Source organism: Anarhichas minor, unplaced genomic scaffold (genome assembly GCF_050575085.1).
Source record: "Anarhichas minor isolate MPS153535 unplaced genomic scaffold, ASM5057508v1 ptg000021l, whole genome shotgun sequence".
Taxonomy (NCBI): Eukaryota; Metazoa; Chordata; class Actinopteri; order Perciformes; family Anarhichadidae; genus Anarhichas; species Anarhichas minor.
The window spans coordinates 1,400,211-1,415,098 of NW_027466467.1; the positions used below are offsets into that span (position 1 = coordinate 1,400,211).

The following is a 14,888-nucleotide window of genomic DNA, read 5'->3' on the forward strand; positions in this document are numbered from 1 at the left end:
GTTTTTGTCTCCTTTGTCTCGTTCTGTCTCACAAGGTTTGTTCCGCCCTCACGACACTCTGACCCACTTAGGCCACTCTCTGCCATTCACTGGCTCTTCAGCTCGTAATTCACTTTCCGATTGCCCGGCTTCTCTATTTTATCGCTGTGTCATCGTCACGCCTCCCCTTTCCCTCCTGTCACCAGAGCGTCGAGGTGAGCTGCGTTCAATAAAACCTTCTTTTCCCCAGTTCGTTCTGGTCTCATAGACCGACTTTTACTACTTGTTTATACTTTAGACAGAAGTCAGTGCTGCGAGGATAAAGAGTCCTCTGGCAGAAGAAGAGATGGAGAATCTCAAGTGTCTTTACTGAAGAGCAACATTACTGCATGTTCAGATCACATTCACCCGCCACGCTGTGATTTCTGCTGAGCAGTTTAAGCTGGCGGGTAGTTAGACGGAGCACCAGAGATATTTCATGGTGATGCCGGTACATGAAGAGCTGTTTATGGGAGAGATGGTGTGTCAAACTTTTAAAGCTTTTTCAAGCAGATAAATGAGACAACGTGTTCTACTGTCAGCAGCTGTTGGAAAGACAGCGGCGGCTTTGCGTTTGGCTATTGGACATGTGTTGGTCCTCCACTTGTGTGTGGATTACTATGAGACTTTGTACAGACATTCATGGTTCCCAGAGGATGTATCCTGCTGAGTTTCATGATCCTCTGACTTTTTCCTCCAGCATCCATCATCGATACAACTTAAGGCAGGGATGGTGAAACTAAAAGACAACACTGACTGCTTTTACCTTATTGTCTGCATGGGAAACACAACTGATATTTAGAAAATATTGAGGACCTTTCTCTGTGACTTAAAGCAGATTTCTCAGAATCCAGATTTCAGATGCAGCAAAGCCTCTAATCCCTCCTCTAACTCCAGTGCGTCTGTTCATCTGCGTAGCTCCTTGATTCACTCGGATCAAAAGAAATCGACGAGGCAGAACTGATTTTCTTCACCTCCTTCCATCCGTGTGACTGATGGAAACGTGTCTCTGATATTTGTGTGAAATTAAACTTGAATGTAAAGATGACGGCTCAAGAGAAACAGCAGGAACGCAACATCTGTGTGTTTACGGCTGAGAGTCGTCGGCTCCCCTTCGCTCGGTGGTGAATTGTACATCATCACCGCCACAGAGCTCAGCGGTTTGATATGCCGTGAATTGTCACGACACGCTGTGAAATGCAGTATGCAAACACATTTGACCCGGAGATGACCACCGCTATCGCCTGCGTATCACTAACTAGCACAGTCAGCCTGTTGTGTTCTCTCTCTCTCTCTCTCTCGCTCTCTGTGTGTGTGTGTGTGTGTGTGTGTGTGTGTGTGAATGCAGAGCTTTGATATTCTGCTGATGGTCTGAGTGTGAAATGGCTCTGATGATGAAAGCGTCTCTCTCTCTCTGCCTCTCTTTTCGGACTCATATACGCGCTCAAAGCAAACCATTTCTAACTTATTTGATCAAACACTAAAATATGCATAATCTTTCCGCATATTTCTACATTTTTAAAGAGAGAACACTTCACTTTCACACGGCGTCGGGGAGAGCGTCCACGATCTGGACTAATCCAATCAGCTTCCTTAAATATGGTTTAAACACGACCCAGAATCAGATCAGCGTGCTCAGGCTGTGACTGTGATCTAATCTGAAATCAATTTAATATCTGCTCGTCTTGATCTGAGTTATTTAGTCAAACGGGAGTTCATCAGAGTTTGAAGCTCCTGACTACTTTAATTCTTAAGTGTTTCTCTGTAACATTAAATAGAAATGTGTCTAAATAAGCACAAAATCTAAAGATGATAAAACAGGAAGAAGTCCAACTGGAGTGTTGGTGCTGAACAGAGAAGAATAGATAAAAGGCCCATCAAGCAAATCAAATCAGAACATAAATCACCTCTTTGTCAGTTCTTGTTCCTTCGTCTTCGTCATCTTCTTCGGCCGTGGTTACGCTTGTCTTCGCAATGAGACTTTTTGGAACAGATGTGCCACATCGGACCTCAGCTGTGTGCACATGTGTGTCCACACTCGACTCTTCAAGGCGATCTGTACGATCGGACAGATCTGGTGGTCAAAGGAGCGACTGTAAAACAGGATAGTAGATCGTTTTAATAGTCGACTGCTTGTAGTTTAATACCATTCCATGTGTTTACTTTCTATACTGAGACAAACATTTAAATGGTTATTGATCAAAGCTCAGCTTCAAGAAGAAAAGAGACACGAGACAAGATGAAGAGACTGAGGGGGAAAGAAAGAGAGAAGGAGATGAGAGAGGAAGAGCAGGTACGACCCACAGTTCTCAGGGTGAACATCATGCTGACCAACACAAGCAGAAAGTCACCGGATCAAACAACAGAAATGTTTCCACAGTGGCACCTACAGACCTCAATCCAACAACCCTAACCCAGCAGAACTATAGAGTAATATAAGTCTTATTGTTTCCATAGCTTATTGTAAAACGCATACTTTGATCGTGTTTTTGTCCAGTTTGAGACACATTTCTGTCATTCAAATCCAAAATGATGCAAAGTCAAACACAAAGATGAAGTAAAGACAGTGCATATAATTATATGAAATAATCTTTTTAATACACGTCGGCAGGAGAGACAGTGAGGAGTTACAGAGAACAGGACAGGCGAGTGACTACAGAGGGAGAAAGATCAGAAGTGTGAATTCCTTTAACGGAACACGTTTTGGGCTCATGTTGGTCTCTTATATGTTCAGCTTTTGGACCTCTGTATGTGTCAGACTCATATTCCTCATGTATTCTCAAACCGTTTCAATGTTTCCGGAGTGAAGATGTAGCCGTCTGCTCCGTGGAACACAGGAACTGCATCAGTGGGAAAGTTTGAAGTGCTTTCAGAGCTGACAGATTCGTATCTGTCGGTGGGCTGAGGAACAGTTTCCACAGAGTGACACATTCACTTCCTCTTCTTTGGATTATGCTGAAGTCTGCCTTTGTGTTTTCTTTTGTTTTGTTCACCACCACACTAATGTGACTTCCTTTTGGCTCAGAAATGAGATCACAAAGGAAGGACTCGAGGTCAGAGGATCACTCCTCTTGAAACGGGCTCCCTCTGGATCGGAGCAGCCGTGACAGCGAGATGCCGTTTTCTTCCGCAGACAGATGTTTCTGTCTGTTCAGTGCACTGAACAGACAGATGTTTCTGTCTGTTCAATGCACTGAAGTCCATGTTGGCATTTAGAGTTCCCTCCTTGACCTGCTATAGAGACACTTAAGTGTCCCCCGCCCCATCCAACCTGAGTGTTTGAAGTCTGTCAACCCTCTGTGTCACTTTCTGCTTCAAACAATGTCTTTTGTTTTTACCAGAACATCCAACATGAATGACAGCAACAGACTGGCAGTTGTGAATTTTTAATGTTTATTTAAAAGGGTATTACACAACTTGAGTCATTACTTTATTTCTACTTTGAATAGAGAGTGGGACATTTGTTGAAACTATTTTTCTTGCTATAAAATGCCCGGTCTCTTCTAATAAAGGAAGCAAATATGAGCCAGATTAAAACAATCCACTGCTTTCTAAGAGATAAAGAGGCTCAGAGGCAACAGAGAGTCACTTAAGAGATGTCAGTGACAAAATAGAAAAGCTCATGAAAAGGTTTTCTTCTTCTCTGCCGTTTAGTGAAACACATTTAAGTTGTGATATCTTCTTCAATATTGCTTGACTTCATTTGATTGAGCGTTCTTCGCACTTGTTGTGTCTGAAGTCTGAAGCGTGTTGGGCCCAAAGCAGAAGCCCCAGGGTGCGCTGAAGTTGGACCAGAAAAGGTGTCTTAAAGCTGCATTCTCTCTACTGACCACCAGGGGGCGACTCCTCTGGTTGTATAGAAGTCTATGAGAAAATGACTCTACTTCTCTCTTGATGTATTACCTCAGTAAACATTGTAAACATGAGTTCATGGTCTCAATCTCTAGTTTCAAGTCTTCTTCAATACAGCAAACAAGTCCGAGACAGTTTGTGGAATCTAATATTTTGCTGTGGATGGATGCAACCATTGAAGGGTTAAATGCATCCTGCAGCCCGGTTGGCCTCGTGCTGTATACTGAACAGCGACAGCCTAATGAGGTTGTGATAAGCGGCTTTGGATCCCGACATCGTGCTGGCTTCCAGCAGTCGTTGTGACCGTTCAGCCTTGACGACACCGCGGCAGTGACTCACAATTCGACCTTGCGAGCTTTGACACCCGCCGCCATAACTCCAACACTCGGTGGAATGAGGCCATAATTCAGCCCACTGCGTGGCCCTATACTACACACAAACAGGCACTCACACAGATGTGGAGGTACTTTAGGAGGAGAGTGATCACCTGGATCAATATTTAGTCATAGGTAACACGGATAAATTCAAAGGACGAGTCCGAGCGGAAGTGTGGTTAGTGTGCGAGCACCAGAGGAGGCAATACGTCGTTGGTCTTATGGTTCCTATCGATCACAGGAGGTAGCTTCTACGGGTCCAAATACCATAAATTCTCCAATAAATGTATGATAATAAATAGACATCATTGGCAAAATAAAGCAGTCCTTCCACTCTTCTGTGCTTTTAACCGATTGGAGAATGCAACTCAAGACTATTCTGTAAACTGAGAATGTTCTGTTTTGTTCAGCTGAGACGTTTAATGATCAAGATCTAGAGAAGGACGTCTTCACCTTCATCTCCTCCAGACTTGACTATTGCAGAACAATTTATTCTGCTCAGTGCAGGCAAAACGTCCAAATGTACAAAAGGCTGCGGCCAGTTACACAATTGATTTTAGGATTCTCAAGCTTTATTTCATGGTCAGGCAGCTGTTTATATCTGTGATCCGCGACTGTAACTCCCTGTGAGCCTGATCGATGCTTGACGACTGGCCAGGTGAGAAGACAGCTGGAGCGACTCCATCAAGGAAAGGTTGCGGGACCTGATGGCATCAGCCCCAGGGTCCTGAAGACCTGCGCCATCTAGCTGTCTAATGTCCTTCAACACCTCTTCAACCTGAGCCTGAAGCAGGAGGAAGTCCCAGTGCTGTGGAAGACGTCGTGCCTGGTTCCCGTACCAAAGAAGACGACACCATCTGGCCTCAATGACTACCGACCAGTTGCCCTCACATCTCATGTGATGAAGGTGCTGGAGAGGCTGGTCTTGGCCCACCTTCGACCGCAGGTGAAATCCTCACTGGACCCTCTGCAATTTGCACATCAGCCTCATGTGGGGGTGGACGACGCCATCATCTACCTGCTGCAACGAGCTCAGTCGCACCTGGATGGAACCGGTGGCTCTGTGAGAATCACTTTCTTTGATTTCTCCAGTGCATTCAACACCATCCAACCACTGCTGCTGAGTGAGAAGCTGCGGGTGGTGGGGGTTAACGCATCCACCGTCTCCTGGATCACTGACTACCTCACAGGCAGACCACAGTTTGTCCGACTAGGCCGTGTGCTGTCTGATACGGTGGTCAGTGATACTGGAGCCCCACAGGGAACTGTCCTGTCTCCCTTCCTGTTCACCTTGTACACCACTGACTTCCAGTACAACTCAGGGTCATGCCATCTGCAGAAGTTCTCTGATGACTCTGCAGTGGTCGGGTGTATAAGGGACGGACGGGAGGAGGAGTACAGGGCAGTAGTGGATGACTTTGTAGAGTGGGCCGGTAGAAATCACCTGCGTCTGAACGTGGCCAAGACCAGAGAGATGGTGGTCGACTTCAGGAGGAAGACGACGGCTCCACAACCGGTGAAAGTTCTGGGAGAGGATGTGGACATGGTGGAGGAGTACAAGTACCTGGGTGTCTCCATCGACAACAGGCTGAACTGGAAGACCAACATCAACGCTGTGTACAAGAAGGGGATGAGTCGACTCTTTTTCTTGAGGAAACTTCGATCCTTCAACGTGTGCAGCAAGATGCTGGAGATGTTCTACGAGTCTGTTGTGGCCAGTGCACTGTACTTCTCCGTAGTCTGCTGGGGGAGCAGCATTGGAGCCGGAGACACCAACAGACTTAATAAACTGATTAAGAAGGCCGGCTCCATCATTGGCTGCAAACAAGACTATCTGGAAGAGGTGGTGGAGAGGAGGACACTGAAGAAACTATTGTCCATATTGGATAACCCGGACCACCCTCTCCACCACCTACTGCAGGGACAGCGGAGCACTTTCTCCAACAGACTGATTCAGCTCAGCTGTCACAAGGACCGATACAGGAAAACATTCCTGCCCACTGCTATTAGACTCTATAATAAATCACCTCTGGCCAAATCAAACACAAGACTATAACAATGCTACACTGTTGTTGCTGCTGCTGGTGATCTTGTGCAGTACTGTTTTGTTTAATTTTTCATACTTAGTTAATTTAATACGATTCTACTTCGTGTATATACTGTGCATTTTTATTACTTTATCTTCTTAAATCGAATAGGTCCTGCTCGGTTATTTTATTTTATTACATTGTATATATTGTGCATTTTCCACACTTAATATTTTTATTTTATTGTGTAACCCTGTTTGCTGCTGCCACAGACAAATTTCCCCTTGGGGATAAATAAAGTACTATTCTATTCTATTCTATCCTCTTCAGGGCCTTTTTAGGGGGTCCTAAACCTGGCTTTGTAATTAATAGTGAGTGGGTCAATATTCTCTTTTAAACTTTACATCGTCTTTCTCTAAACTAATGGAATTTGTGGGAATGATTTCACTTTTTGGATTTTCGACACCGATGTAAAAATCATTAAACAGGACATTCATTCTTGCAAGAAGGAGACAGGATTGAAACACAAGCAGATTATGCTTCAAGTTACTGCTCAGAGGTCTGTCTGTGAGTCTGTGACACATATACTGAGGATAACACACGAGTGCATTGGAACAGAAGGATTTGCATAAAGTCCGGACATCATTTGGATCCGTTTCTTTGATAATTCCTGAGACTTTTTCATAACCAGTTAAAAGTTCCTGGTAATAACTTTAAAATGTTCATGACATTTTGATGGCATCACAGCTTTGTAATTTATGAAATACATCTTAATATTTAGTTTATCCCTGGAATAAAATCAGTTGAAGGTCTCATATATATTACTACGGTGTTATACGTGTCTGTTGTATGTGGAACATCTTTTGCTGCATACGTTACTGCGCGCCTCAGAATAGCATTCTGTGAGGGATAAACTACGTCTCCCACCAGACTGACAGGGCTCTTCAGCTGACATAAGATATACAGTGCACCGCCTCATACAGCAGCAGCTATTGGAGGAACGTCAGACAACCAATATGTGATGGGGGGGGGGGGGGGGTCTCTAGATATACTAAGTTTGAATGGACATGACACCACAACATACCACCGATCACCGATTCTTCATGCTCGAGAGCAGAGATTACAGGCTGATCAATAGGTCTGTGTGTGTGCAGCTCTCCGGCAGACATTATGACAGTAATCTATACGGACAGGTCAGTCTGACGGGTGCTCGGGGGTTCGGGAGGTTGCTTCCAAACAGACGCCTGGGTGTGAGCAGCATGTACAGTAGGGATGTATTCATATATAAAGAGATAAGAACATTATCTGAATACGTTTTTAAGCTGTTTTCATTGGATTTGTTGTTCCCTGCAGGATGAATTTCGATAGATGTACCACAGCTGAAGCCAATGTGGAAGTGTCTTAAACTAGCATTCTTCTTAATAACCAGCAGGGGGCGACTCCTCTGGTTGCAGAAAATAAGTCGGATTGTATAAAACTTCAAATAGAAATAGAAGTTTGGTCTAGGGTTGGCACCGAGTGAAGCCAAGTGTGTTAAAGCTGCATTCTCTCTAATGTCCACCAGGGGGCGACTCCTCTGGTTGTATAGAAGTCTAATGACTCTACTTCTCTCTTGATTTATTACCTCAGTAAACATTGTAAACATGAGTTTATGGTCTCAATCTCTAGTTTCAAGTCTTCTTCAATACAGCATGATGTTCATTTAGTAACTTATGGTCCATTTAGAGTCAAACAGACCATAAAGCAGGGGATGCTTTAGGGCGGGGCTACACAGTGATTGACAGGTCTCTAACACTGCATTGTGAATTACGTCTCAAGGGAAACTTATTTTGTTGTGGATTACGTTTACTTTTGACTGAATCCCAAATAGTTTTCAAAGGAGACCCGGGAGTCATTGTGTTGCTTTAACCTTTAGTTTCAATGTTAACTGTGTGTCTCAAACTGTCTCAAACTGTCTCAAACTGTTTCAAACTGAGACCGTGATCCAGGAGAAAATACGTTTCCCCTCTAAATGTAATTGAGAGTTCAGTTTAGTTGTATGGGAACTTCATTTGTTTCCCTAGGAGACAGGGTTGGATCCATATATGATCAGTTTGGAAAAGCAATCCGTGCTTTTTTCACGCTTCAGTTGCCAGGACCGGAGAATAAACTCTACTCACCAAGACTTTTATGCAAATTCTTATCTGTAGCGTCAGTAAGCCCTTACAAAATGGATAAAAAAAAGTAAATAGCCTCCGTCTGCGCCGTCTGCCAGTCGGTCTCACAAGACTAATCAACCAAAGATACAGAAGTGTGCTTTCCTAAGTGCACTGTTCTCTGATGCAATTTCAGATTCCAGGATTGAAAAGTTCCTTTTTTTGCTCGCCTGACTTCAACCCCACTCAGCCCAACGTGTGGAACGCTTCCAGCTGGGATGTTCAGCAGCATGACGTAGGCTATTTCTACATGCTCCAGCAGCTTCTTTCAATCAATTCACTACACAGAGAATATAAAAGTCTCTCTCACACAAACTATACCGTTCTTACATTATGCTTGTTTAGGTAAGAAAAGAAAAGCCTTTATTAATCCCCAGAGAGGGAATCCAGGTGTTACAGGAACAGCAGGATAGAATTAAGTACCAATAAATAGCAACAAGTAGGAAATAAGCAATTAGAAGTATACACATTAGAAATTAGGAGGAAATTAAACTTAAACCTGCTCTTCACAATAAAGCATCACTGTTTGAACCTTATGTATATTGATGTCTGTGTAGACACTTGGTCTGTCTGTCTCTGTCTTATGGTGCGGTGGTTCTCTCCTTTGGTCCGAATGATGTGATTAACTTAAACATTGTAATATTGGTGTGAATTGCACAAAGAGGCTTCGTGTCTTCACTGGTTGGGACTGTCTCCAACACAAACAAACTCTTCAGTTTTCAGGTGTTGAAGAAGCACATGAAAAAGGTTTGCTTATTTGTAGAAGTGACGTGCTGTATGTTTATGTTTCCTGCTGCAAAGAGAAGGGTTGTGGGTCGCCGCCACAGCGTTGAGTTCTCCGTGTTTTCTTCTTAGAACTTGAATCCTTTCACTTCTGCTTGCAAAAAAACAAGATGCTTGCAGCCAAAAACCAAGATGGCGACGGCCAAAATGCCAAACTCAAGACTGCAAAACGGCAGTTCACAACCACATCCGACTACATCCACTTCTTATATCATATATATATTGACCTCAAGTGATGTCACTTGAGTCTGAATCGGTTGAAGACTACGACTTCTTAAAGTACAGAAATCTGGAGGTGTGGAGTAAGAAAAGAAGGAACCTCTGTAGCCCGCTGCTCATCTCTGCTGCAGGCTAGAGGCCCAAGGTTACATCAACCTATCTACCACCCAACTCTCAGCGGTCACATTGCATTGTGGGTAATGTAGGCGCAGGTTTTGACAAGAGAGTAGAATGTGTGGAATAAAAAAGACGACCTCTCTCGTTTTTGGTCTTTGCTTCGTGAGTCTGACAGTTAGAGGAGTACAATGCTAAATCTTCTGATTCCCTTAATTTATACCATTATTAAACATTTCATGTGATCATACAGACAAAATATGTATATATATTATTCTATTAAAATGTAATCCACCATGAAACACTTAATTTAGTCGTGATGCAAAGAGATGTAGATTCATAAAGATTCAGTATAATATGAGATCCGGGAGGTTTTGACCACTGCTCACCCAAAGCCAAATGTTTTATTCATTGGCAGAATAAGAGATAGAAACCCTTTTCCCGTACACATATTTGATCTAGTACGCTTCAGCTTTTCAATTGAATTTGAGATGAGGAGTCACGGCGATATATTATGAAGGCTCGCGTGGAGGTATTAACAGACGGAGTCCTCTTCGTCCTTGGCCTGCATGAAGCCAAAATGAATGATTTGGAGGCACATGCACGAGCGACTGAATTCTGACTGTCTTTTTTTGTTTATAAAAATACTCAATGTTCTATTTTCAGCCGCAGAAACCTCAGGAATGATCCATCTGTCAGAGAATTAGAGAGTAAATCAGTCATTCAGAACATTATAGCTGCAGCCAACACCAACGTATGGAGAGACAATGTGTAGTGAACGATCAGCTGAATCAGCAGCTCCCCTCGGCTCTACAGAGCTTTAATGTGACTCCTTTTGGCTCATTATTTAACCTACAACTTTACTCTTCTGGTTCACTCTCAGCGCTCTCATAGTGTCAAGTTTAAAGACAATAGTATGTAAGAAGCTGCTGCACACTACCTGCTCAGCAGCAAACAGCAGACTCGGTTAAAGACTAGCTGGGGAACAAAGGGCCCATTTACCAGTAAAGAGACGGATATCTCCCTCAGGAGGTGCTGGGGACCAAAAACGGAGCTAAAAGAGAGAGAATATCGGACACAAAGACTCTGAATGAATCATCATGTTGCTCTGTAACTGCTTAGCAAGCAAACAAGTTCAACATAACAACTTAGAAAGTGATGAAATGTCAATGTTGTGTTCACATTACATTACAGTCATTTAGCAGACGCTTTTATCCAAAGCGACTTACAACAAGTGTATTCAACATCGGTATTCAAGAGAACTATAGTCACCACAAGTTATAAGTGCATCTCCTTTTATAAACAAGCATCTAAGAGCAGAAACCAGAGCAAAGTACAGTGCAGAAACAAACGAATAGAATAAGTGCAACAAACTAAAACAAAACAAACAGAATCATTATTCATTGCAGTAAGTATCGACCTCTTGACACACACTGACCGCTTGTGTCGAGCACACATCCAGCTTAAAACAACAAATGATACAACCACGATTGGTGTTTCTATTCTCTCATTTCACTTTAAAGTTGACTCCATCATGTTGCTGTGAATCTAGTCACCGTTGCTTTGAAGGTGGCGGCAGCCTCCAGCAGCGTGTGGGAGGAGAGGATGTATTTATATATATATATACATCAGCCGGTAATGATGAGAAGTATCCGTTGTGTGGTAAACATTTATTTTTGCAGGAGACTCTGAATGCTCCTAAAGCACCGTGATGAGGTGATACATCAGCAGGCTGTGAAGAACCTAATTAAGGAGGGTTGTCTATCAACTTAATGTGTGTCTCTCACTTCACTGCCAGCTACACGAGGGTTGTAAATGTCTGTCGCTTTCCCGCGTTAACGGATAAGCTCTGTGCTGCAGCAGAGGAATGAGGTTTGTTATCTAATCAGATGATAAAAGCTTGAGGTACAATAACGTCCTCATGAGTAACAGTCATATTTTACAGTAAACGTCACCAACACACATCAGTAGCTGTTAACGATGGATGATAAGTTGTCAGAAGTTCTATTTCGGAGTCCCAATGAACATCTCCCACTTGATGGAAGGCACTGTTGGTCTGTTGCTCCACTTTGGCCCAGACTGAAGCATCTCAACATCTACTCCATGGATAGTTGGTCGGGACATTTTTGGTACCCGGCAGATTCATCTGAATGATGTTGGTGAGTCCGTGACAAAAAGCATTAATGTTGAGTTCTTGTTTTTACACGAGGAACGAACAGCGGTGTTTCATATATACTATATAATATTCTATTTATATTATTTTATTTAAATCCCATTTAAGTTGGAAAACTCTTTTGCAAAGGAGACCTGATCAAGACTCAAGCTTTATAAGTTGCAGAAAGAAAGAATACAAAATCAGAGAGCAGGTATAACAATGCAGAAAATAGATTATATTATTAATAATAGCGATGATAATGATATTAATAATAAAAACATAAGCTTAAAGTAAGCTAAGAAGAGAAACATAATTACATATTTGATTGCATTTATGACATTTATTTGTTTTGCATTATTCATTTTCAACATCCTATTCTCAGTAATTGCAGCATCAGCGTTCTGAGCCTCTGTGATCATCTGGTGTTGATGTATCTCTGTCTGTGAGTGCACACAGTATGTGATGAGATATGATATCACAGTCTGCTCACCTGCTGTAGTTTCTCTAGCTGCTCTGAAGCAGGAACAGGAAGTGAATTGTCTTCTTCTGAGAAAAGCGATCTGAAGAGTCTGGGAGCAGCAGGAGGTATACCACCGTGAGAGAAGGAAGGAAGGGAGGAAGGAAAGAACGATGCAAGGAGGAAAGGAATACATAAATGAAGTGAAAGAAAGAAAGAAAACAGGATGAAGAGAATAAGAGAAATAATAGCAGAGGGACGTGAAAGAAAGGAAAGGAATGAAGAACATCTAAAATAATTACAGAAAGAAGAAAAGGGAGATAAAAAAGAGAATAAGGAGAAACTATTTCACTGAAAGTAGTGAAGAGAAAGGAAGAGAATGAGAGGAAAGAAAAGAAAAACGGGCAGGATAGAAAAACAGAAAGAAAACTAAGAAAGATCATTTTCTAAAAGAACGACAGGTCGTCCAATATGTTGCTTCTTCTTTTCTGCTTGTGTAATGTGTGTAATGTGTGTAATGTGCTTCAGTAAATGTTGCTTTGTTTTGTTTTTATTTAGCAGTATGGAGGCAGCTATGATGATGAGACAATGTGTTATTTGAGAGAGACTGAGAAAAGAAAAGAAAAGAAAGAACAAAGGAAGAAGAAAACACAATAGAAAAGAGACTGAATGTACTTTAATGAAGTAAAACACAACAGAAAGAAAGAGGGGAAGAAGTGAGAAAAGGACAGAAAATAAAAACATAATGTACTTGACGGAAGAAAAGAACAGACAAAACAGAAGAAAACAGAAAAAAGTATATTGACATAAAAGAAAGGAGTAAAGACAAACGGTGATTTGGTGCGAGTAATAAAACGATGGACTCCCTGTGAACATTGTATTAACCTCTGAGCACTGGAATGGAGTATCTCAGTCGGTGGTTCATTGCAGTCTGCCGGCACATGTTCATTATTGATAGAAGACAGGAACGGTGGAGCGGAGGTGAAGAGGTCGCTGGAATAAACATTTCTCCTCCGGAGAGAGCGCTCTGAAGTTGGATTCGTCGTGTCGACGTGGAGCTCGTCTTATTGACCTCGTGTGTTTCAGCAACAAGGAAGCGTTCCCGACACAGTCATTGTGTCTTTTAACTTCCTGTCTGCACAGGAAGTGGGGATGTGATGTGATCATCTTTACCTTCATTTTCTCAAACATGCGATCGTTAGCGTGAAGGACTGGATGTGTCGATGCAACGTACGCTCCAACAACAGTTCACATATCTGGCAAAATAATTACATCTAACGTGTTTCACTCTTTGACAACATCATACGTTTAGTATCTGCATGTGACGGCTCAGAAGGCCTCCGTGTGAGGACTGGATCCAAACGCTGGCGCTGCCCGGTCCAGAAGTGCTCTTTGTAAGCCGCATGATATCTGATCCAGTTTGCCATTCGAGGAGGACAGAAACCCTCCGACTCGCTGCCGCTGCCCTCCTCTCGCCCACAATGACGGCAGCCGCTCTGAAAGGCCAAACTCTTTGTGCAGAAGTCCTCAGCGCTGCTTTTCATTATAGATCCGCCTGAGCCAGACGTGATTAGTGCACGTGGGTGTTAGTGAATGGGTCAGGAAGTGGACCTACATGCCGGCATCGACGCATATTTATGAAATGGTCGTATGAGAATGAATTTTGTTTTTTGGCCATGTTACCATCAATGGATGCTAATGACTATCTGTCTTTCATGCACACTGAAATTTCTCGACCACTATTGGATGGAGTGTCATGGGGTACACGTTTGTGGTTTTGAGTCAAAGATCTCTATTATTGAACAACTATTGGATTGATTGCGATGATGTTATTGATATGAAACTCCAGGAGGAATTGAATCAGCCTGCGTTTCTCATCAGCTCCTGATTATAAATGATCAAACTTAAAGGTGATTTTTGTCGTTGTAATCAGAAGGAATACATATTTCAATAAAAATACAAAACGCACAATTGTGTGACTGTGTACGGTAATCAAGCGGCATTTCGCTCAGAATGGAAATGGAAAAAGTGTAACTGATTTCATGAAGCAGAGGATTGTGGGCCTTTACTTCCTGTTGTTGGAGCAGCTGACAGCAAAACGATGTTGAGCTGTTGAGGCTGAACTTTGCACTCTGGACTAACTCACTGAGGACTTTGTAGATTATAGCCTTTACAATAATTTGACGTCCATATTGTCAACATGTTAGAAGTTCTGCAGGATCTCCGGGACAGATTTCTGAGCAAAAGCACTAAAAAGGTGAAATCCTTCTCGTGTTATACGCAGGTTTACAACCAACATGCCACTGTACTAATGGTGGCTGGTAAGGTCAGGTCGTGCAATATTCATCATGCATGCGACGTCAGAAAGGATGAATTCTTTATTGTTATAAGTTATAAGTTGTCAATTATGGATGTGAAATAAGATAAGATGTATAATGCATAATGATTCTGCGCTCGACTGTGTGCTGGAGAAACGAGGCATGCTGAGAAAGGAAAAGGAAAAAATAGAAAGCTGCACACGGTGCGGTTGAGTGACATTTATTAAAACCAACGACGTCTCAGCCGCGAGCTCTCGCTGCCTAATTCCTTCTCACTTTTAAGACGGCTGTGTGTAGAAACATCGGTGGCTTCATGAAATGTGGAACAGCTCTCTTTCCTCTGGTGTGCTCCTTTAAAGTCGTCTCTTAGGTTCTT

The 14,888-nt window shown here is 42.7% G+C and overlaps 1 protein-coding gene across 1 annotated transcript in view; it reads left to right on the plus strand.

Annotated features, from left to right (window-relative positions):
• The window catches only part of grm7 (glutamate metabotropic receptor 7), a 214,091-nt gene that overhangs the window by 101,562 nt on the left and 97,641 nt on the right, over positions 1–14,888 (plus strand). The window lies entirely within an intron of this gene.